The 24,611-nt window shown below is 36.6% G+C and overlaps 1 long non-coding RNA gene across 1 annotated transcript in view; it reads left to right on the forward strand.

Moving 5' to 3' along the window:
* The first annotated feature begins 5,977 nt into the window (after nucleotides 1–5,977).
* The window catches only part of LOC309624441, a 40,683-nt gene continuing 22,049 nt past the window's right edge, over nucleotides 5,978–24,611 (forward strand). The window contains exon 1 of the long non-coding RNA XR_014241925.1: nucleotides 5,978–14,462. This is a non-coding gene — a long non-coding RNA (uncharacterized lncRNA). The remainder of the gene's footprint in view (nucleotides 14,463–24,611) is intronic.

The following is a 24,611-nucleotide window of genomic DNA, read 5'->3' on the forward strand; positions in this document are numbered from 1 at the left end:
AACCAATAAAATTTATGCCATGATTTTTCACTTTATGCTTTTTAGGTTTTTGTTATCAAATGAGTATGAACATTAAAACATACACTGGTGGAAAGGTTATCTTCATAGAACATACTTTAAAACTTAAAAAAGGAGGTAAACCATGAACTCAGCATTCCCCAAAGTGTACTTGGTGAAAATATAATCCTGCAAAATATTCTGTGAAAAAAAAAAAGAGTCCCATGGTCAAATAAACTTGGAGAATATTGAATGCTGTATGTTCCTTTGGGGGATTCACAATACAAATGGTATAGTAAGAGTCAGGGAAGTCCTGCAGTTAAAAAAAAAATGTATTTCACTTTGTTTGACCCAATGTTTTTAAAACTTTCCTGAACATAGAACCTTTTTTGTATAAAGTCTATGAATATTCCTTTTGGGGAAAATTGACTTAACTATTATAACTGTTACTTCTATTCTTTTCTATTAAGAGACACAAAGAGTGAAAATACTACTTTCACCTGTCAACAACTCATGGTCTTGTAAAAAGATTTTCAGAGTCTGGTATTAAGTCCCTAAAGCCTCTATCACGGTGGCAGCTGTCTGCTACCTCAGTGTCTTCCTTGCTTGGCTACCAAAGCAATTCCCCAGGGGTGTCCACCTCTCCTACATTCTTTTCACTTCTAAGCGACTTGACAGAATTCAGAATAGAAACAAGAATACAGTGTCACCTGCATCTACACAAGAACAATGGGAATCACATTAATTGTCTTTTTCTAACCAGAGAAAAGAGTAATTCCTTCTTTTAAAAAAGACTAATTTATTTAATTTCCAACCCCTCCATTAATGATCAATAACTTGAAATTTACAATGCTTGATTTAAGTGCAGTCACACTTACTATGGCAGGTTACATCAATTATCAGTTATCTATTGTTATGTTAATGTTGTGTCTCAAACCACTCCATAAATCAGAGCCTTAAAACGCTAAGATCTACTCATAGATCAGTGGATCCACTGAACAGTTCTAATCTCTGCCAGACTCACTCAAGACCTACTATCTGCTGTATCTTGGGCAGGTCATTCCTCTTATTTTGGCTGATCAAATGTTTGGTGGCTTCTAGATTCTGGCTGGTCTAGCTGTTTTTTATGTATTTGTCATATCCATCCAGCAAACTAGCCCAGGACATTCTCATAGTGCTGAGGTCTGAGAGAGAGAAAGAAAGTAGAAGTGAGCTAGGCCTCTCTGAGGCCAGTTTAAGAGGTGACTCACAATCATAAACACATCATAAATAAATTATAAAATACAGCATAAATAATACAGCAATTATTTATGCTGTATTTTATTTGCAAAACAAAGTTACAAGGCCTACCAACATTCAAGCAATGGTGAAATTGACTCCACCTCTGGACGAGGAGCTTGAAGCGACATTGAAAAGGGTGTGGTTTCAGTGAGGGGTGAAGAATTGCGGGCAATGGTTGCAATCGATCTACTACCATTCCTCTCTCTGGCTTTAGCGCCATAAATTACCACTCACAAATTACAAATTACACTCACCCCCTCCCAAGGTGCCCAAATTCCCTTCCAATTATTGTATCGTCTTCAAAGTCCAGCATCTTGTGATCTACATGAAGTCTAGATAAGGCTCTTCAGATGCGTCACATTTTGATTCAAAGACTTATGAACCAAAAAAACAAGGTATTTGTACTTTACTAATCCCACCCTGCATGTGATAGGACAGGAAAATTGCAATAATGACAAGGACAGGAAAATTGCATTAAACAGCACTCTCATTCAGAAAGGCAAGGATGGGAGGCATGTAGAACTCTCTGGACCTTAAAAATTTTGAAATCCAACTGGGTAAATGTTGCCAGGTTCCCTGACACTGGGAGAAAAGAATGTTCCCAGATTTGCCCTCCATTCTGCTCCCAAGGACAGACTGTTCTCCACAGCTCCACTTTTAGGAACCTTCTTCCTTTCCCATCTCTCTCCTTACCCCTTCTGAAGAGATCAGGGGAATTTACACCCTCTGAATATCGGTTTCAACTGGTTTTCTCTTCTTAAAAGGATGAGAACCCAGAAGCCATTTTGCATTTTGAACAATCTCAGTACCTTTGAGGCCAGGATGATGAGGCCACTTTTGCCTATACAACTCCTTAAAAAAATTTTTGTGAACTTTCAAATAATTTGATTTACATCCACTCCACTCAACAAATTATTTTTAATCACACTCATTTGGGTCATATCAGACAATTGCGGGAGCCACCCTTTGTTCCTAGCAGCCTTCTGCCTACCTGAGAGGACTAAGCACTTCCTTAACTCTTTCAGAAGTCTTAACAACACATCTTAAGACACACTGATGATTTGATCTATGTCCCTAGGCTATAGTTTACTTTGATAATCTTTTCCTGACTAGAAAGACTAGAGATGAGAAAATGTTTTATTTTGTAACCTATAAGTTTGGCCCTCTCATGTTGCCTCTAAATTCTGCTTAGGAAGGGCCAGCTTTTTTTTAGTTCATCACTTTCTTGCTGTACCACACACAATTAAGAAAATCCAGCTGACGCTCTCAACATTCTGCCTGGAGATCTCCTTAGGCAAATCCAAAAGTTCATTAGATATATTTTCCATCTTCCAAGTTACTGCAAGCAACAGTTTTGTCAGTTATTTTGCAATGACATTACATGGATCATCATTTTTTCCAGACTCCAGTTACAGTTTCCTACCATGCCCCCAGTCCTTGTTAACAGTCTGCTTATCATTTTCCAACGGCCACCTACAACCAATCACATAGCTGATGCCACATATTTCAAGTTTCTCGTATGACAGTGCCCTCTGTCAAGTATCAATTCTGTCTCAGCTATCTGTTGCCACAATCAAATTTTGTAGTAAGCTACCCCCAAACTCACTGTCTTAAAACCGTAAGTGTTTATTCTTGCTCACAACGCTATGAATAGGTTGGGTGGCTCCTCTGATCTTGACTGTGCTAATAAGTCTGGAGTGAGCTGTGGGTCTGTTTGGAGGCTCTGCTGATCTTGACTGGATTCTCTCAAATCTGTGGAGTTGGCTAATTGTGGGTCACTCTTCTCCATGTGCCTCTCACATCCCTCCAATGTGCCAGCCCATTCTCATGGCAAAGCCAAGGTCCAAGGGAAAAAAACAAAAACAAAACAAAACACAATCATTTAAGGCTTTTGGAATCCCAGGCTTGGAAATAATGTCTAGTCACTTGTTTGCTAAAATTAGTCAAAGCTCAGCCCAGATCTAATGTGAGGAGACACTATCTATGATGAAAAGAGCTTCTAGGACAGATTGTGAAGGATGTTGCTAAAGACAAGTATGGAAAATTGGGTCCATTTTTACAATCAATCTACCACATAGGTAAACAGAAACTTAGTAAGTTTTTTCTGATGCCCATGCTTTATTAAAAGAGCCAACAGTTGTGATCTTTCCTATTAAAAAATAATAACTAGTGTTTGATCTGATCATGAATGTCATTTATTATATTGCAGTAAATATAAAAAAGAGAAGAAAATAAAAAATCACCCAAACTCCAACCGAAGAAAATTGCCATGGTAATTTGATGCTGGTTTCTTTAAAATGTTTTATATTTATTTGATATAGATCCATATATACTTGCATCATTAAGTTGATACTGCATGCATGATTTTGGATTGTGCTTGTTTCACTTATATCATGAACACTAAACCATCATTAAAAATTATTATTAAAACATTCAATGACTTATTCATAACTTATGTCTATTTTAGATTTCATTACCATTCTCCTAATTCTGTATGTCTACATGTTTTTGTCAACTTGATTTTTATGGTCTGAGAGGTAATTTCAAGTCTTTCAATGTCTCCGACACTTCATTGCAATTCCTACAATTTAAAAATTTCTTTTGAAGTTGTACTCTATGAAGTATAGAGACTCATGCAGATCTTCATTGTAATGTAACATTTTTCATAAAAATATCTTTCACTGTTACTTGCAGTTTTAAAAATTGCAATTCAACCTTTTCCAATATTGGGAATATTTTATGTTTTTTAATCACACTTCCTCACAGAACTCTCTGATCTTTATTCTAAATTATTTCCCCTCTTAGTCTCTCTCCTAACACTTGTTCTTTTCCTTTATAAACCCCATCACAATTTTAACTCCATATTTTTTTGTAAACCACATCAGATATAGTATATTATTTTTGAAAGAAACCAGTGATAAACCAACTCTCCTTCCATGACCCATTCAAGTACTGAACTCTAACACCTGAAGCTGCTCAGACTACCACTGGTTAGAATGAAAGGTAGTAAATTAGTAGTGCATGAAATATATGCAGCAAATGAAAGCCAAACAGTTCTTTTGTACAGTTCACAGAGAATATTTCGAACCTCTTGTTACAATTTTCTTTTCACTTATTAGATGGTGTAAGTCTAAAACTATCCTTGTTCCTTTTTAGTCCCATGTTTTCATTTTGCAGTGAAATGCAATGAGCTCTAATGAGCAATGAGTTCTAAAAAAACAAAAGTACAAGTCAAAAAAGAATTAAGTACATGGAACTTCCCTGGCGGTCCAGTGGTTAAGACTCCATGCTTCCACTGCAGGGGGCAAAGGTTCGATCCCTGGTCTGGGAACTAAGATCCTGCATGCTGTGGTGCAGCCAAAAAAAACAAATAAAAAAAAATTAAGTACTAAATTTCCATTTATCATGAAATATCATTATGAACATGTAACATGCACAAAATTTTTATTGACATTTACCCTCTCCTCTTACAGCCATAGTAATACAGAGACATAAAAGCTACAAGGCACAAATGTGCTAAAGAATTGTCCGTTTTTATTTCAAAAGGTAGTAATTATTTTATGTAAGAAGTCTGGGATGAAAAATAATTTATCATCTGTATCTTAGAAAAGCATGTTTACTTCTCACTCAAACATAAATTTTCATTTTGATCAAATGACTCTTCTAAATTAATTTTTCATTTTTAGTTGAAATTGTCTTGTACATATACTATAAGTAAAGCTATAACTATTAATGGACTGGCTCCATCAGCATAAGAATTCTATACAGAGTTGGAAAAACACAGATTTTTATCAGAGACATGTTTTATATAGAAAATCAGTTAATTCTCGGGCTTCCCTGGTGGCGCAGTGGTTGAGAATCTGCCTGCCAATGCAGGGGACACGGGTTCAAGCCCTGGTCTGGGAAGATCCCACATGCCGCAGAGCGACTAGGCCCGTGAGCCACAATTGCTGAGCCTGCGCGTCTGGAGCCTGTGCTCCGCAACAAGAAAAAGGCCGCAATAGTGAGAGGCCCGCGCACCGCGATGAAGAGTGGCCCCCACTTGCCGCAACTAGAGAAAGCCCTCGCACAGAAACGAAGACCCAATACAGCCAAAAATAAATAAATAAATAAAAATTAAAATTAAAAAAAAAAAAAAAGAAAATCAGTTAATTCTCATAGTGTTTTGATATTTTTGTATATGATATAAAGATTTGGAAGTGCGTTCAGTTGAAGGATAAATATTTCACATTATTATGAATGCTATTGTAAATTCAGTTCAAAGGTTAAACATTAATGTTAAGATTATTTTTATTATTATATTTTGCTGAAAAAAATATGAATCTAAATTTTGATGGAACACATTGCCAAGATAAAGCAATGGTCTTTCTAAATCAAAAAGCTATGTAGTAGGGGGGCTTCCCTGGTGGCGCAGTGGTTGAGAGTCTGCCTGCTAATGCAGGGGGCACGGGTTCGAGCCCTGGTCTGGGAAGATCCCACATGCCGCGGAGCGGCTGGGCCCGTGAGCCACAACTGCTGAGCCTGCGCGTCTGGAGCCTGTGCCCCGCAATGGGAGGGGCCGCGATAGTGAGAGGCCCGCGCACCGCGATGAGGAGTGGCCCCCGCTCGCCGCAACTGGAGAAAGCCCTCGCACGAACCGAGGACCCAGCACAGCCAAAAATAAAAAATAAATAAATAAATAAAGTAGCTAAAAAAAAAAAAAAGCTATGTAGTAGGGATGCTTTTGAAATTAGTTTCAGTAGTTATAATTAATAATTGCTCCCCAAAGCTATGATATACTACCAGTATAAATGGGGCCTACAGTTTAGTTGTTGAAATTCCCTTTCTCTCTCTCTCTTTTTTCAATTGGATAGTTTGATAATATATATAAGAATAGAATGAAATGGAAAGCTCTATGATTTTACAGCAATTTAATTTGATAATACATAGTAAAGAATCATTTAAAAAAAGAGCTTATCTGAAGAATTTATTTGTCTTATTTGTCAAGGAAACTTCCTCTGAATAAAGAAAAAAAGACAGCATGTGTGAACTTATTTCATATCAAATGTTTACACATCTAAATAAAATATGTAATGTTTATAATAACTCCATTTAACAGCATATGCTCTCAATTTATCAGGGACTTCAGCAACTGCAGTATATTTTTTCAATTAAAATATTATAATCTACATAGATAACTGCATTAAATGTATTAGCAATTTCAAATGTATTACACAAAAATTAACTTCGAAGATTGTTGATTTTATGAAAATATTGACTTATTTACAGATTATATTCTTTATCAAGAAGGGTGGCATCTAATTAGAGACAGATATACTCTAAAAACTGAGAAAAAGGTGTGAATATGTACCAAGTAAAACTCTTTTGCTTATGTTAATTTTTAATGTTTAGATACTAAATCTGAGAGGTTTTAAAAAAAATTATTCTTTAATGTACAAAGATATGTTACTTTTCATTTTGTTAGAGAAAATTTTAAAATAAGACTTGAAAAAGTAAATTAGTTATTATATTTACTAATACAATAAAACCAAGAAATATTTCAATAGTTAAATAATTTTAATTAATTTAGCATCCCTTTTACTCTCAGTAACGTCCTGGTTTGGATAATGAATTAGTCTCCTTTCCTTCAGATCACTAAAATAGGTCCTTCACCTTTCACTTATTTATTCCAATTAGATTTAATCCACAAAGTGAAGTTGATTTTTGTAGTCAGGTCCTGAGACAAAAATCATGAGAAATCTGGTCACTGTGTGTTGTACTTTTATTGCTCTGAACTTTAAGAGTGGTGCTTTGGAATCATTCTCATCTCATCATGTCCTAAATGATCTCCTTCAAGTGAAGGAAAGACAACTGGCATTTTCTGACACCTTTTACTTCAAAAATGCTAGATAAAATAGTCTTTACTTCACAAAGACTTTAAAATGGAAGGCTTTATTTAATAATCCAGGCAGTCCTTACATTGCACAGTATGTCAGACCATAAAAATGAGCATATAAACTAATACCATGCACACTGATCTTAAATAATTAATGGGAAAAATTACAATTGTTCTGTGACCTCTAAAATTATTTATCCAGAACTTTAAAACTCTCTTATTGTCAATTAAATATATATAGGGAAAGAAAAAAACATATAAAAATAATATTTGTTTTGTGCACTGTAACTTGTAACACTGAGATTTTAAAGTGCTTTATTTCTTTACAAAAAAACTTACCAAGAGGCTTCCCTGGTGGCGCAGTGGTTGAGAATCTGCCTGCCAATGCAGGGGACACGGGTTCGAGCCCTGGTCTGGGAAGATCCCACATGCCGCGGAGCAACTAGGCCCGTGAGCCACAATTACTGAGCCTGCGCGTCGGGAGCCTGTGCTCCGCAACAAGAGAGGCTGCGATAATGAGAGGCCTGCGCACCGCGATGAAGAGTGGCCCCCACTTGCCACAACTAGAGAAAGCCCTCACACAGAAACGAAGACCCAACACAGCCATAAATAAATAAATAAATAAAAATTAAACTTAAAAAAAAAAAAAAAAAAACTTACCAAGAATAGTTTTAAGAGTGCTTGCCTTCTCTTATCATCTTATAATTTACCATGTAGCGCCGGCATCTTTTCTACACCCTGATGAATTTTCATAATCCTTTCTAAGTTTGGATCAGCTTTCAACGTTTTATCCTTTGCACTTGCAATGTTGTGAAATATCTCTGGGAGTTCCTTTCATGCGAAGATTTTGCCGGTGTCACCTTTCCTCTAGGATATCTTCACCCTTTTTGTCACAATCATTTCTTTATTTGTGTTAGTAAGTTCGTCGTCACTAAGTTTCTCTAGGTGCATATCTAGAATCTCTCAAACAGTGGCAGTGTCAACATGCCCATAGACAGCTGTTTCTTCTACACCTCAATTTACATTCAATTCAAATTTCACTTCTAGTATTAAAACTTTTCTGCTTTTTTTTTTCACTACACTTTCCTCTTTGTTGTCCATCCCTAAAAGACTTCAAGAGAAGAATCAACTCTACAGATCATGGATAATTTTTAACATCACCTGGCTGAATACAAGGGGTAAGTCTTGTCAACTGCTTAAGCTTTATTCTACCGCAAAGAAGATTCAAAGATTTTTTAATAAAAAATGAGAATTTTTACATCAGAGAAAAATAAGACAATGTGGAGAAGCTTGACAGAAGGAAGCCCCAGCAATGTAATGTTTTGCTTAGTTGAACCAGGCATGCGGTGTTAAGGCTGATTCTTGAAAGTATGCTACCTCTCTGTAAGTTTTCACAATTCAAATCTAGGTAAGGTAGAACCGCTGGAGGAGACTCAGCTATTGTTTAATTGCAATGAATGATTAGTTTCTCTCCTGGTGACTTCAGAAGGCAAATTTGTATTCCGGGGCAGTCTGTCAATCAACAGGAGTTTTCTTGTTGCTTTCTTTCTCCTTCTTCTTCTTTTTCCTCCAATGAAGTAATTCAGTGATGACTCAAGCTGCTGAACTCAGCAGTTAACATTTTGAAGAACATCCAGGTCTAGCATTTTATATATTTCTAGTCTTTATAACCAGGCCCTAAAATAGGAAAAAAAATGAAGGAAGACAAGACATAAAAAGAGCAAGAAGGGTAGCATCTTCCAAGAAAACTGTCAAGCAAAGCATATCAGATTCTTCTCCCTGAATATTTTGTTCATTCTCTTTCATTTCCACCATGGCATCCCCTCCCCACATTCATCTGAAAGAAAAAGGAAAAACAGCCATGGAGATGAAAGAATAGTGATCCCATTCAATGTCTTTTTGTCCAGGTGGATAAAGTGCTATTGGAAAAGAGCTTGAAGTATATACTTCTAAAATCTGCAAGGTTTAAATTGTAAGAGATGTTTCTTCCCTCTTTAGCCCTATCTGAGCTATCTTTACTTTTTTTCCAGAAACAATCTTTGGCATAACACCTTTTAAAAATCTTTAGCTCACTATCTGTTCTCTATTTTTCAGTTAATCTACAACTAGATGTTTTATATTCAGCTCCAATAAAAAGTCTCATAATCCTTGCTGGAAGAGTCTCTCTTGCCCAAGGTCATACGATAAAAATATATCCTTTCATAATTATCAAATGAATAAACCAAATTTATAGAGGAAAATACAATCTTGTCATAATTCCTTGATTCAAAGAAAATGCTAAAAATTTTTAATGTTTCTTTCTAATTTAGCAACTTCTGAAATTGCCAACTTTACAATTTTGCTGCATAGCTAATTTAACTGGTGTTTCAATTACAGTCATGTGATAGAAATTGTATCTTATACAACCTTATAAAGTGATCCCTGCTAAAAATAAAAGAGGTGTGTCCATTCGTATCAAAAGCCCCAACTTCCTCTTATGCTCTGGAGCCCTTTCTGTCTTGCCTTTTGAAAGACTTGACTTCAGCAATTGTCTCTGGTAGCCTGCCTCATCAATTTCTCCTTCTCTAATTGTTCATCCATTAGCATAAAAGTCTATACTAATCTTCCAACTTAAAGTAGCCTGCCTCATCAATTTCTCCTTCTCTAATTGTTCATCCATTAGCATAAAAGTCTATACTAATCTTCCAACTTAAAGAAATACCTTCCTTAACCCAAGCACTATTTTTAAACTACTGGCTTATGTTTCTATTCTCCATATCATATTAAAATGATACAAAAGATTTTCTACATTGAAGTCCACTTTATTAAGTTCCTTTCACTCTTCTTTGAATTGAAAACTCCCTATTGTTTTATTTAACCAGGAAGAAAGAAGAGGTGGGGAGAGTTTAGATTTGTTGGTTGAGCAACCAAAGTTGTCTTCCACATGCTCTAATACATATTAATGTTTCTGAGTATTACATGTATGTTTGAAAAGAAACATTTATTATCGTTTTTGAGAATTTATTTTAATTATTCTTTTCTGATACTGGTAATCCTTAACATCTCTGCATACACACATACCATATGCACTCACACATATACACACACAGAAGCTTGTAAATGTTTTATTCGACTGTTACACTCATTTTTATCTATTTGCTTTGTAGTCTCTAACACGGATTTAAAATCTTTTAATTTTTTTTGTCCATTTCTCCTGGCTTTCTATGAATTTTTGCTTTATGTATTTTGTAACTATGTACACATAAAAGTTCATGACTCTCATATCACCTTGGTATACTGTTATTTTTGCCAGTATGAAATGTTTCCCTTTGCCCTATATAAATAATTCACTTTCAATTCTATTTTGTCTGATAATAACATTTCTTCAACTCTTTTCTTTTGATTAATCTTTGTTGTTGGTAATACATTATTCTACCCTTTTGCATTCAATCTTTTTTATGTATTTTAATTTCAAGTATGGCTCTTGTATAGCAAGTGTATTTGGTTTGGGGAATTCTTAACACGTTCTAAGGATATCTATATTTTAAAATGGAATTTAACTCATTAATATTTTTATGATTAATGAATGCTTATAAGTATTCCTGCCATTTTAATATATGTATTCTATTTTTGATTTAAAAAAACATTTCCTTTCTCTCTCACTCTTCATTTGACTGATCTAGTATATTTCTGTTGTTATGTTTTTATATTTTTCCTATTGCATTGGGAGTTATATATCCTTTTCCTTTTCTGCTACTGTAACTCTTAGTATTTAATATATAAACCTCTCAAATACCTCAGAATCTACATAGCACACTGGAACATCTGATATTTCAATAATTTTTTTAATGTTTTCATCAAAAATTATTTGGTGTCAATTATAAGTTTGTTTTTTCACACACCACTGTTTATTTATACCAAAATCTTGTCCATTTTGGACTTTTTAAATTAAATGTTACGGAAGACATCTTCAAGTAAAACATTTTAAAAAGGTCCATTTGTACTAAACTTTCTGAGACCCTTTTTGTTCCAAAATATTCTTATTATTCTCCCACTCTTGAATGCTAATAAAGAACTCTAAATTCCAAATAATTTTTCCTAAGATAGTTGAAGATTTACAGTTTGCTGATGCCAATTTTATTTCCTTCTTGATAACTATTTTTAAAATAAACTTAATTTTTAGAACAGTTCTAGATTAACAGAAAAATTATGAAGATAATACAGAGTTTCAAACATCCCAGCCCCAGTTTCACTTATGTCGAGAGTTTAGCTAAGTTACTCCATGGTATTGCTGCCTTGACATCCATTTTGTTTGGCCAAGCAGCCTACAGTGACCCTAAACTGACACTACTCCCTCATACAAGCACATGCCCTAGATAGCAGCCTGCAGTCACTGTGTTCCTGGTATGACTTACCCAATAGCCCTTGCAGTCAACAGTCTCCTCTGCCTCCCAATGCCTTCCCAAAGGATCTACTTAGGTAAGATCCCCATGTGGATTACCATAACTGGCCCTTTCGATTTGAACAGACCAATCCACCCTTAGCCTGGGAGCCCCAAAGCACTTCACCCATGGTCCCTAGTAAAGGCATGTGCCCCAGGTCTTGTGTCTCTTTGTCTGCACTCTGCCTTGACCTCCCATGAGGGTCCTCAAGGCATGCTGTGTGCTTCCTCCAGGACGTGTGAGTAATAAGCTTCTCTATTTCAATTTCTTTTGTGGTCTGTTGTTGAACTGCTCACCACCCAACACCCTGTGTTCCTTAACAAGTGTTAATTTGACAAATTCATAACACCTTATTAACACACTAGTATGGTATTATTGTCACAATAAATACCATACATTTTTACTAGCTAAAGTCCATGTTTTAGTCAGATTCCTTCAGTTTTTACCTAATGTTCCTTTTCTGTTTCAAGGTCCTGTCCTTATCATATTAGTTGTCATGTCCCTTTAGGCTTCTCTTGACTGTGACAATTTCCCAGACTTCCTTTGTTTTTTGACGACCTTGGCAATTTTGAGGAGGAGTAGTTAGATATTTTTTAGAGTGTCCCTCAGTCAAGATTTTTCTGTTATTTTTGTCCTGATCCATCTGGGAATATGAGTTTGGGGGAAGGAAGACCACAGAGGTAAAGTTCCATTCTCATCACACCCTAGCAAGGATATATATGATCTATCAACATGACTTATCACTGTTGATGTTGACCTTCAACACTTGGCTGAGTTAGTGCTTGTCAGATTTCCCCGCTGTAAATCTACCATTATATTTGTCCCATTCTTACTATGCTCTTTAGAAGGAAATCACTATCTGCAGCCCATTCCTGGGAAATGGGGAGCTCTGCTCGGCCTCCTAGAGAATGGAGTGTCGTCATTCATTATTTGGAATTCTGTCTGGAAGAGTTGTCTCTTCTTTCCCATTTATTCAGTTGTTTATTTATGTCAACGTGGACTCATAAATATATATTTCATCCTTTGGATTATAACCCAGACTTATTTATTCATTTATTGTTGAAATTTTTCCAGCTTTGGACATGGGGAGCTCTTTCAGTAAGATTCAAATATCTGACCTATATCATTTTTCTCCTCCCTGAAGAATTTCTTTTATGCTTTTCGCATTGTCTGCAGGGTTCTGCAGACAATGAATTCCTTAAGTTTGCATGTGAGAAAATCTTTATTTCACCACTTTTAAAGGATGAATCCATTGGATATAGAACTCTAGGTTCGTATTTTCTTTCAACATTTCAAATATTCCACTCCACTGTCTTCTCCTTTGAATTTTTTCTTGTGAGAAGTCTGATGTAGTTCTTAACGTTGTTATTCTACAGGTAAATTTATTTTTCATCTGGCTTCTTTGAAGATTTTTAATTTGTCATTTTTTACTTCACACTGAATATGATATTCCTAGGTGTAGATTTGTTGGGGGGTAGGGTGGGGGTATTCATCCCGGTTGGTGTTCTTGCTCTTTCTGTACCTGTGCTTTGGTGTCTGTCACTAGTTTTGGAAAACTGTCAGTCACTACTACTTCAAATATTCCTTCTGCTCCATTTTCATTTCTTTTCCTTCTGGTGTTCCAATTATGCGTGTGATACCTTTTGAAATTTTCCTACAGTTATTGGATGTTCTGTCCTGTCCTATGCATCTTTCCATTTGGTTATTAGAAGATTATTATGATCTTTTGGTGATGTCATTTTCCTTGATTCTTCATGTTCCTTGGAGTTTTACATTGCTGTTTTCACATCCTTCGATCTTTACCAGCAGCCTTCAGGTGACATACTCTTTGTTGGTCCTGCTTGTATTCTGAGGCTTTCTCTGACCTTATATGGGTATACCTGCTCCATGCTTCTTGCTCCCTCTTGTGGCAGAATTTTTAAGCTAGTATGCCGTCTCTCAAACTTAAAATGCACCAGGCCCGCTATTGGAAACCTCTCTTTTTTTTCCCCCAGTGGTGGTACTACAGCTCACAATTGTGGCTTCTCCCTTCCCCACACACCCTGTTCAGTGTTCTGTGTGTATTCACTGTCTGTCTAAGGTTGCTTTTGCTGCTGCCCTCGGGAGCATGCACAAGGAGCCAGCCATAGAGAGGAGAGGTGTGGGCTTAGCCTTTGGGGCACTGGAGGTGCCGGCATGCCAGTTGGAGGGATTCTCTCGTGAGGTTTTGCCAGAAGATCATAGGTGGGCTTGCTGCAGCAGGACCTGTGTTCCTTTAATGCTCTGATAGTCTTAACTGCCTCCTTCCTGATCTCCTCCCCTCCCCCAAGTCATGGAGCTCTTCCTTTAATATCTGAGAGAGAAATGATTTTCTTTAGCAGTGTCCTGCATGGCTGGGAAGGCCAGGTGCTCACTTACCACTCTCCCTTTTCACTGACAGGAGGGATCCCCAGCCTTCTTTTTCTCTAATTCTCTATGCTGTGCCGCCTTGGGGGGGAGGGTGATTCTGGCAAAGTGCCTTTTGACCACTCCAATGTGTCCAAACTTGTTTTGTTCTGTTTTTCCTCCAGTAGAGTGCTGGAATTTCTCCTCTAGGAAACTGAACTTCTACAAAGGCTCTCATGTGTAGGGCATTTGCCACACACATTATAAGGAATTGGCTCACATGATTATGAGGGCTGGGAAGTCCCGAGATCTGCAAGCAGGAGACCCAGGAAACCGGATGTTACAGATCCAGTAAAATCCAGAGACCTGAGAAGCAGTAATGCTGAGGGTGTAAGTTCCAGTCTGAATCCAGAGGTCTGAGAACCAAGAGAGCCAATGGTATATATTACTCAGCCATAAAAAGGAACGAAATCGGGTCATTTGTAGGGACGTGGGTGGACCTAGAGACTGTCATACAAAGTGAGGTAAGTCAGAAAGAGAAAAACAAATGTATATTAACACATGTATGTGGTATCTAGAAAATTGGTACAGATGAACCCGTTTTCAAGGCAGAAATAGAGACACAGATGTAGAGAACAAATGTATGGACACCGAGGGGGGAAAGCGGGGGTGGTGTGAGATGAATTGGGAGATTGGGATTGACATGTATACATTAATATGTATAAAATAGATAACTAATAAGAACCTGCTGTATAGCACAGGGAACTCCACTTCGCTGTACAGTAGAAACTAACACAACATTGTAAAGCAACTATACTCCAATAAAAAAATCAATCAATAAATAAAGTAAATCTGAAAAACAAAAAAATTTCAATCTGAGTCCAAGTCTGAAGGCAGGAGAAGGCCCATGTCCTAGCTCAAAGACCATCAGACAAAGAGAGTAAATTCTCCCTCACTCTACATTTTGTTCTATTCAGGCCTTAAAATAGAGTGGACAATATTTACCCACATCCAGAAACACCTTCATAATAATGTTGAATAATGTTGAATCAAATATCTGGGTACTCCTTGGCCCAGTCAAGTTGACACATGAAATTAACATCACAGCCAGGTTGAGTTATCATTATTTGCAACATAAAGCATTTTAACTAATATACCAGGTTTGTTACCTCTGAAGGATGTAGCATGTCTTAACCAATTGATGTTTCAAACCCAGCACTTTTTCATGATTTTAATTATTCATTATTCACTATATTTTATCTTATCTATCGTATCTTATATTGTATGTGATAATCATAAAATTGCCTCTTTCCCTTAATAGCCAATAACTACTAGAGGAGTTTTATAAGAGTGAAAAATAATTTTGTAAGAATAATTAAGGAAGAAACAGGAAGCAGAGTGAATGAAAATTTTTTTTGACAACCCGAGGAAAATGCATAAACACAGGTGCAATGGAAAACCTCAACATCAGGTTACTTCTCTCTCTCTCCATTCCTCTGTGGCTGGTGGTAATTGTATGTGTGTATGTGCACACTCATGTGCACACGTGTGCAGATATCAGTGTGTAAGTCAATCATTCCAAAAGCTAAAATTCCCATCAACTGGTATTTTGCACAGCCAGCACTCTATGTGGATTTTCTAACATTATGGTTAGGTGTAATCTTTACATGATAGGACTTTTGGGCATTCATATAACTGTTATAATCACAGCTAATTGCAAGCTTCTCATTCATAGTTCACAGCCTAGCTTATATTTTTTTTCAAATTCCGAATAGTTGAATAGATTTAAAACTCTACAGTAACATCTGGCAAAGTTTCTGAGAATGAATGGAAGTAAATTTGAACTCTCTTGCTACTTTATGAAAGACTAAGCCATATTCTATTGAGGCCTCATATAGAGAAATGAGTGGATTCAAAGCACAGTCACCAACTTATTAACATTGGAACTATATCAATTAATTAGATGTTTAGAAGAATTCGTGTAGACAGCAAGCATATTTTGTCATATTTTCTTACATAAGGTCACAGCCTCAATAGCCAGGTCCTCCCTATCAGCAGGTAGAGTACAAGTGCAGTTAGAGGTGTGATATCAGCAGTTTTGAAAAGTAACTCACCCTGAAATGACTTATTAGCTCATTAACACTTCAAGGTGGAATTGTTTTCAGATTAACTAGCTTCAGCAAGCACAGAATGGGCAAAAGCACAAATGCATCTGTTCTAAAACAAAATTTGTCTCTTATTGCAAAGCTGATACATGTTCATTTGAGGATATTTAGAGAATATACAAAAGTTAAAGAAATATAAGTCATCCATAAGCTCACTACCTAAGACTACTGTTCTTAACATTTTGGGTGAATATGCTCACTTTTCACTTATTTATGTGTATATAAAAATATATATAGCTTAAAATTTAATGTCACTACTTAGAAATACAGACATATGATTTTACTTCTTCATAACTGGATTCATTCACAAATCTCCCTTTTCACATTTGTAGTGGAAGAAAATAAACTTGAGTTTTCCATTTTAAGATGATCGAAGCACTTCTCATTTAACTTAATCATTTCTGCATTAGCTCACTCTCATTCATTTAAAGTTTCAACTTCTTTTTCTTTTCTTCCTCTCCATGATATAATGATGCTATGGTCAGAATGTCTGTATACCCCCAGAATTCATATGTTGAAACCTAATCCCCAATGTGATGGTACTAGGAGGTGGGCCCTTTGGAAGGTGATTAGATCATGAGGGCAAAGCCCTTGTAATAGAGACCCCACGGGGTTTCCGAGCTCCTACCCCTATATGAGGCGAAAACTTGAAGTCTGCAACCTGATCTCAGGCTTCCAACCTCCTAGACTGTGAGAAATACTTTTCTGTTGTTTATTAGCCACTTAGTCTGTGATATTTTGTTAGAGCAGCCCAAGAGGACTAAGACAGATGGCATGGTAGGGCTGCCCCAGTTTGCACACAGATTTGGCCCTTAGCTGAGAGGTCTCAACAGACACAGTATTTGAGTGTGTGCATGTGCCCCTGATGCATCTGCTGCTGATGTTCTTATGTCACAGGCAGCACATGGTATTTCTCCTGCACAGCTCCCTGGTATGGTATCCAGCTGCTAGGTTGTCACCTTGGCCTGTGCTTCAACTCCCATTCAGGTCCTACTTTGAACAGTTCCTTTGCTCAAGGATACAAATGATTTCCATGACAAATGAGACATCAATGACTTTCTGCACCTTCCCACCTCCTGTAGTGAGGTATCTGGTAACTACTTAACGCCTCCATTCCAAAAGGTTACAAATCCTACCCCTCCCTCTAGTAACGTACCCCTGCCATGGAACTTTGTGCACCCTTCTAGGCTGATTCTGGGCTCAGTGATGTCACTTCCTTTGGCCATCAGTATGTTAGCTAATATGGCTCCAGCAGAGGCTAGTAATACACTTAGTGGTTGGGGTATGTCCTCTCTCTTGCTGGACTTGCTGAGACTACTGTGTGAACAAGTCGAAGCTAGCCTGCTGGAGGATGTGGAGCCACATGGAGAGAACTCAGCTGCCACAGACACTGCCAGAGATGTGAGTGAGGACATCTAAGTACAGACAGTGCCCTGCAATTATCTGCCAACCAATTATATAACTAGAAGATGATTGCAGAGGAAAGAGTAAATCTAGTTGATGTCAGACCAAACTGTTGGGCTACAGAGTCAAGAGCTAAACAAACTGTTGTTTTAATCCATTATGTTGTGGGATGGTTTGTTATACAGCAATAGATGGCTGACACAGAGTGATGGCTCTCTCAGGCCCTCTTTCTGTCTGAACATTTGCTGCCACCATTTCTGTGTTCTACTCTGCTTGTGTTGGAGGAGGGTGCCTTGTGGGTCAGCCTCCTACCTGAGTTCCATGTGGTAACTGATGTATAAATAGGGAGACCATATAATTTATTGTCTAAGCTGGGATGCTTTTGAGAGTGAAAGGGTGTGCTATTGATAATTATAGTAGTACAATAATAAGTGAAAACCAGGACTATGGAGGGAAATGAAGATACATAGTCTTATGGGTATAAGTAAATTTGTTCCTTGAATTTCCATGTAGAATTTCTCCAGTAGAAATAAAGAGTTCTTTGCCCCACTACCATCCATACCCTTAGGGTTTGTCTTCAGACAGTTTGGGCTGCTATTAAAAAATTACCACAGACTGGATGGCTTAAACAACAGAAATTTATTTCTCACGGTTCTGTAATCTAGGAAGTCCAAGATGAAGATACCAGCATGGTTGGGTTCTGGTGAGAGCCTTCCTCCTGAGTTGCAGATGGCCATATTCTTGCTGTGTCCTCACATGGCAGAAAACAGAGAAAGAGGTAGCAAGCTCTCTTGTGGCTGTTGTAAGAGCACTAATCCCATCATGACGGTTCTTTCCTCATGATCTAATTACCTTCCAAAGACCCCATCTCCAATGCCATCATATTGGGGATTAGGGTTTGAACATAGGAATTGGCGGGGGGGAGACACAAATATTTAGTCCATTGCATAATTCAAACTCAGAAGAAGACAGAACCAGGGTTCAGTGGCTTATATGCACCTATATTGTCTCTCTAGGACTCCTTTTTGATTCTGATTCTTTCCCTCCCTCTAGCCCTCAAGTGGCTAACTCAGTATTGCTTTTTCAGCTGGAGAAATATGATTATATCTTGGAGAAGCCATACTGCACAGAGGTGAATAGCATGTTCTCTGGAGCCAGAATACCTGAATTAAAACACCAGATCCTCTACTTACCAGCTGTGTATAACCTTGCTCAACTCACCTAACCTTCCTGTGCCTCAGTTTCCTCCTCTATAAAATAGCAATACTAATACAACACCTACTGCACAAGGATTCAACAACTTAATGTGTGAAAAGTACTTGCAGCAGTTGATTTCATCCAGTGCAGAGCATTATAATTTTAATTATATCCTATTATGCATAGGTAGGATATAATTCACCCAATTCTGTGATTTTCTCGGGTCTAAGTCCTCATGGCTCTTGTTTATGATCTTCCAATCCAACAATTCATAGGAAAACTCATAGAAAAACTTTCTACCTTAATCCTCTAGTTCTTATATACCACATGTGCTTTGGTTTGTGGACTATTGATTTGGCAGTTGAACTTTAAAACTCTATTTTAAAAGTTAAAGGAAGATTGATAACTTTGGTAAGATGCTTCCACTTTTCTCTCCTTAGAGCAATAGGTATCCACCTTGTAACCTGGTCTTAATTGTGGAAGGGGTGTAGGGATTAAAATATAGTTATCAAAAATGAAAAAAGACAGCAATTACATTTTAAAATATTATTCCATTATATACAAATACAGTTTTTAATGTGATTATCCTCTACAGATATTCCTTGACTTACAGTGAGGTTACGTCCAGATAAACCCACCCTAAGCTGAAAATATTGTAAGTCGAAATGCATTTACTACATCTAAGCTGCTGAACATCATAGCTTAGCCTAGCCTACCTTAAACGTGCTCAGAACACTTACATTAACCCACAGTTGGGCAAAGCCATCTAACACAAAGCCTATTTTATAATAAATTGTTGAATATCTCATGTAACTTATCGAATACTGTACTGAAAGCGAAAAACAGAATGGTTGTATGGGTACAGAATGGTTGTGAGTGTACCCTTTGTTTACCCTCCTGAACGTGTAGCTGACTCCCTCACTGCTGTTGCCCAGCATCATGAGAGAGTATTGTACCACATATTGCTATCCTGGGAAAAGAGCAAAATTCAAAATTAGAAGTACGGTTTCTACTGAATGCATGTTCTTTCACACAATCGTAATGTTGAAAAATCGTTAAGTCAAATCATTGTAAGTCGGGGACCGTCTTTACATATTCATAGTAAACTATTTTGCCATTTTGCACAATATATATATATATAATTTTTAATAATTATAATGGTGATAGAATTTACCAGTCTTTGAGCATTTAGAATTATTTCTCTGATATGTTATGTGAATGAACACCTTATAGCAAAATTGTAGATAAATATGTCTTTAGCATAAATCTGTAGAGATGAATTTGCTGTAACAAAGGGTATTTTCCATATTTTACCTATATATATATATATGTGTGTGTGTGTGTATGTATATAGATAGATAGATAAAGAGATAGCAAGATAGACAGAGAGAGGCACCTCCAATATATCATTAGATATTTGGTTGGTCTTTAGTTAAGATGCCCTTGTGGAGACAGTTATGAAGTTAGAGTCAGTGAGTGGACTATGGAAATGGGTTTTCTGGGTGACTAGAAACACTTGACCCGTCCTCAACAGGGATGGGGCTTTGCTATTAATAAGCATTCTTGGGTTTCGAGCCAGAATTAACTCGAAACCCAAGAATGCTTCAAATGTCAATGAATACTCTCTGTAAGGGTGTATATTATTTGTGACTATAAAGTCTTCATGAATTTTAATGCAAGCCAATAATACAAAACAGTTGCCAAACTTTTTCTATAAAGGGTCAGATAATAAATATTTTAGACTTTACAGGATATATGGTCTCTGCTGCAATTACTCAACTTTGGAAAGTAGCCATAGACAGTATGTAAATTAATGAGGGTGGCTGTGCTCCAATAAAACTTTATTTATAACACAGACTGTAGTTCAGATTTACCCAGCAGCTGTAGTTTGCCTACACCTGGTATAAAGGGACTGTGCATTAAATAAACAGGCTTTCCCAACTCTTCATATCTTGCACTATGAGGGGTTGTGTACTCCCATTAGGAACTTGGGAACCAAGAACAGCTAGCTAAGTTACACTATATTTTTCCCACATCATGTGGCTACTCTCTTCTGAGAAATCTGAGACAATCTAATCCACGGTGGCTGTTTTTCTGTGAGTACGTATGTGTTTATGTGTGCATGAGAGAGAGAATGCCTGTCATTCTGTGGCAATGAATAGTCTTAAACAATAGAATATATTTCTATAAAAGTTGAATCAGCTAACACAATGATTAGAATTACAGAAAAATGCACCCTTCCCATATAACAAAAATATAGTACAGTACATTGATCTGTTTAATCTTAACTGATTTGACAGATTTTTTTAAAAGACAATTCTTTTTTTTTTTTTGCTTTAATTTGTATTTCATAGATTTCCAATGTGTTTAAACTTTTTCTTCCTTAAAATTGAATAGGTTACAATAAGAATTAGGTCCCAGACAAGTTTATGCTCCTTCTGGAATGACTGGGCCACAGACTCTGAGAAGGCTCAGAAATTCACATGCACTCTCTGAAGCTGTCTCTTGAAGCCACAAAGCAATCAGCTGTGCCTAAGACACTGTGGTCAGTTTAGTAATGCACTCCTTCCTTCCTTCCCTCCCTATTTAAGTTAGAAATTTTCCTCCTAATTAGGGAATTATGGATTTCCTTCCCTAATGAAATGTTAGCACATAAGGTCTTTGCCTCTAGGTCTGTTTTCTACGGCACCTGTGCTAAGGAAGGGTGCATTTGTTTCCTGTGTATGTATGTGAGAGAGAGGTTAATTCAACTTTTTTACTTTCAAGGGCATTGTGTCATTTTGGATAGTAGATGTACCCTTCTAAAAGTACCTTGCATATGTTAATATGAAATTAATTTTTATTACATTGCACTCACATGACCTTACACAATATAAACACTTCATTCATTTTCTTATATTAATAATTTTGTGTTCAAGTCAAAGAAGTAGAGAGATAAGGATGCATTATTTTCAAAATTTTCATTCTAAATATAAAAGCATGGAGTGAAAAAAATAGTTTTAAGTGCCAAACCACTTAGCTGGGTTTTCTATGAAGTATTAGTAAGTGATACACATGGCTTTAATTGAGAAGTGAAAGACTATTCATTCAAGAATGGCCATTTTCTTTAAACTAGTATTTCAACACACAATTTGGCCCTCACTCACTGCTGAAGCCGTCACCTCCTTCAAGTTATTCTACAAAGGAATCATTTTTAAAGAATCCTTTGTCTTACTTCACAGCACTTACCAACAACTGACATATTTTAACTTTTACCTATTATTGTTACTTCAATTCACTGAAGTTTAAGGTCTATGAGGACAGGAATTATTGTCTGTTTAGTTTATTGTTGTCTTCCCTGTACCTAGAATGGTACAGACTTGAAATATAGTAGGTATTTATTCATTTTTAAAAAATGAATAAATGTGGATTTAGGAAAAAAGAAACCAGGGTCAAAATTTAGATTATTACAATAATGACTTACACTTGTAAAACATCTAAGAAATTTCAAAGGGGTTTTCTGTATATCAATTCAATTATACCTGATAAGAATCTTGTCAGACAGGAAGAAGAGTTGTTTTGTGCACATTTTACAGATAATCTACAACTTTTAGAGTTTGTGTGACTTCTCTAAGTTAACCATCTCAGTTATAGGAGGAAGCATGATCTTTACTGATTTGTCAGATTTTAAGACCAGTACTGGTGTTATTAATCTTTTAAGAATAAGTTATTTCTGGTTATAATATTATAGCAACTAGAGTTCATTATATTGTGACTACATAACTCTTATATTTTGAGACCACTGACATTGTGTCAACTGATGAATTTCCTTTGATACTGAAACACATAAACAAGTAAGGGAAGAATTAAATGGGGCAAGTGTTGAGTACATCTGTTGATTATAAAACACACACACACACAAACACAACCCCCCCACATGTGTGCAGAGGCTGTACCATTAGATAGTATTCTAAAGGGAACATATCACTAGCTAATAATTCATTACCTGCTGTTCTGTGATCAATTCTGGTGGAAAGCCTGCTGATAACCCTGGCATTTTCATCATTCCCAAATCTAATTTCTTCTTTTTACTTCAACTTATCACCTCTTATCTTACACTATAAAACCTTTTCTATTTCGTGCCATTCAAGAACTAATCTCCTGACCTGCTATTCTTGCCAATCAAATTAGTCGTAACTAATTAGCATGAAAACAAATGTGATCATCGTAGGAGATTTTTGTTTCCTTCCTTATTGGAAAACAAAGTCTGTGGTGGTTGGATTATTCGGTAAGTAGCATAATAGGTAATTCCCATTTCTAAAGCTATTTAAAAGCCAAAGGTGGTTTCAGTTATTCACCAAATATGTATATCTCATGTGTTAACCAGTGACAGTACAAAACGACAAAAGAATAATGGAATTTCTCAATCAACTCAGCTCTATTATATACAATGCAGAGATGTGCTCTTCACACTAAAACAGACAATGAATACACATTGTGCGACACGCAAGGCTTAAAAATAGAGATCTGTGGGCGGCCAAGTATCTGCTGTGACAAAGATCTGATCTACTAATTATCTGCAACACGTTTTGGGTCCCACGACTGCTACCCCAATCTTTTCACAATTCACCAGAGGGTGATTTTGGCAGGTTGTCAGCAGGCAAACAGGGAAATGAGTTGGGAAACATTAATAAAGGTTGAAAACAACAGCTTTTCATGCTTTGAGCTCATCATTCAAGTATAACAAAAACTGTAAGATGAGGAATGGGGACAATAGGCCGAGAAGATAAGAAAGAAGCAACCATTTAAATGACTATAAAGTTATATTTGTGAACCTCTTGTCAAATGTGTCTGTTGTAGCTTTTTCTTGAAGTTTTCTTATACTTTTTCTTTTTTAGAAAATCAACGAACGAATATGCACTCTCTATAATAGTGAAACACTTCTCCTCCTAGATACAGCAAAATCTTTGTCCCTTTTAACATAAAAAATAAAAACACATTATTTTTCCCCAAAAGAGGAACAAAACTGTAACAGCTATAAAGATATTCAGAAGAACAGAACCAGAGAATAATGTGGAAACTAGCTTTGCTATGACTGATAAGAATAATTCCATTAACAAGACAGTAGTCCTAATGCCTTGAACTCACTTTTCTGAGGCACAATTAACCAAAAAGTGGCAAGGCTAAAAGTATATTTCAAGCCTTCCAGATCTTAATTCTGTGCCCCTGACACTGTGTCACCACTCTTCATCCATGTCTTTTATTTGCTACACAGATGCTTGTGCATTTATTCTCAATACAACCCACAAAAGTGCCCCCTTACTATTAATCAAATGATCTTCTAATATCATTGAGTAGGCATTTGCCAGGACACAGGACTGGGAATTGGGAGACTTCAGCTATAATATCAGTGTTCAGTAATCTGTGGTCACTGCACACCTCACTTAATTTCTATTTCTCCACCTCCTTCTTAGACCTTTCTTTGGTCCAACAAACATCTCACTTAGCATCTCCACTTGGCTATCTCACAGGCATATCAGCTTTACCATATCCAGAACTGAAATCTTGTTCTATTACCCCTCATTCTGTTTTCCCCCCAGCCTTTTCCATCTCAGTAAATAACATCTCAATAAGAAACACTCCGTAGCTCGAGACAAAAAATTTAGAGCAATTCTTTATGACACACTCTCCCTAAATCCCAATATTAAATATTTTCTCAAATTATCTATATTCTGCTACCATAAGCCTATTCCAAGCCTGAATACCTGGTTTGATACTATTAATATCATGTTCCACTTCCCTCTCCATACCATTCTCTACATAGTACTGTACTTAAAATTTATTTAAAAATGTAAATTGCATCATGTAATCACTTGCTTAAAGTCCATGAAAGTCTCCTAATTACTCTTAAAATAAAATTCAAATTCC

Source organism: Balaenoptera borealis (assembly GCF_965194805.1).
Source record: "Balaenoptera borealis genome assembly, chromosome: 2".
NCBI classification, from domain to species: Eukaryota; Metazoa; Chordata; class Mammalia; order Artiodactyla; family Balaenopteridae; genus Balaenoptera; species Balaenoptera borealis.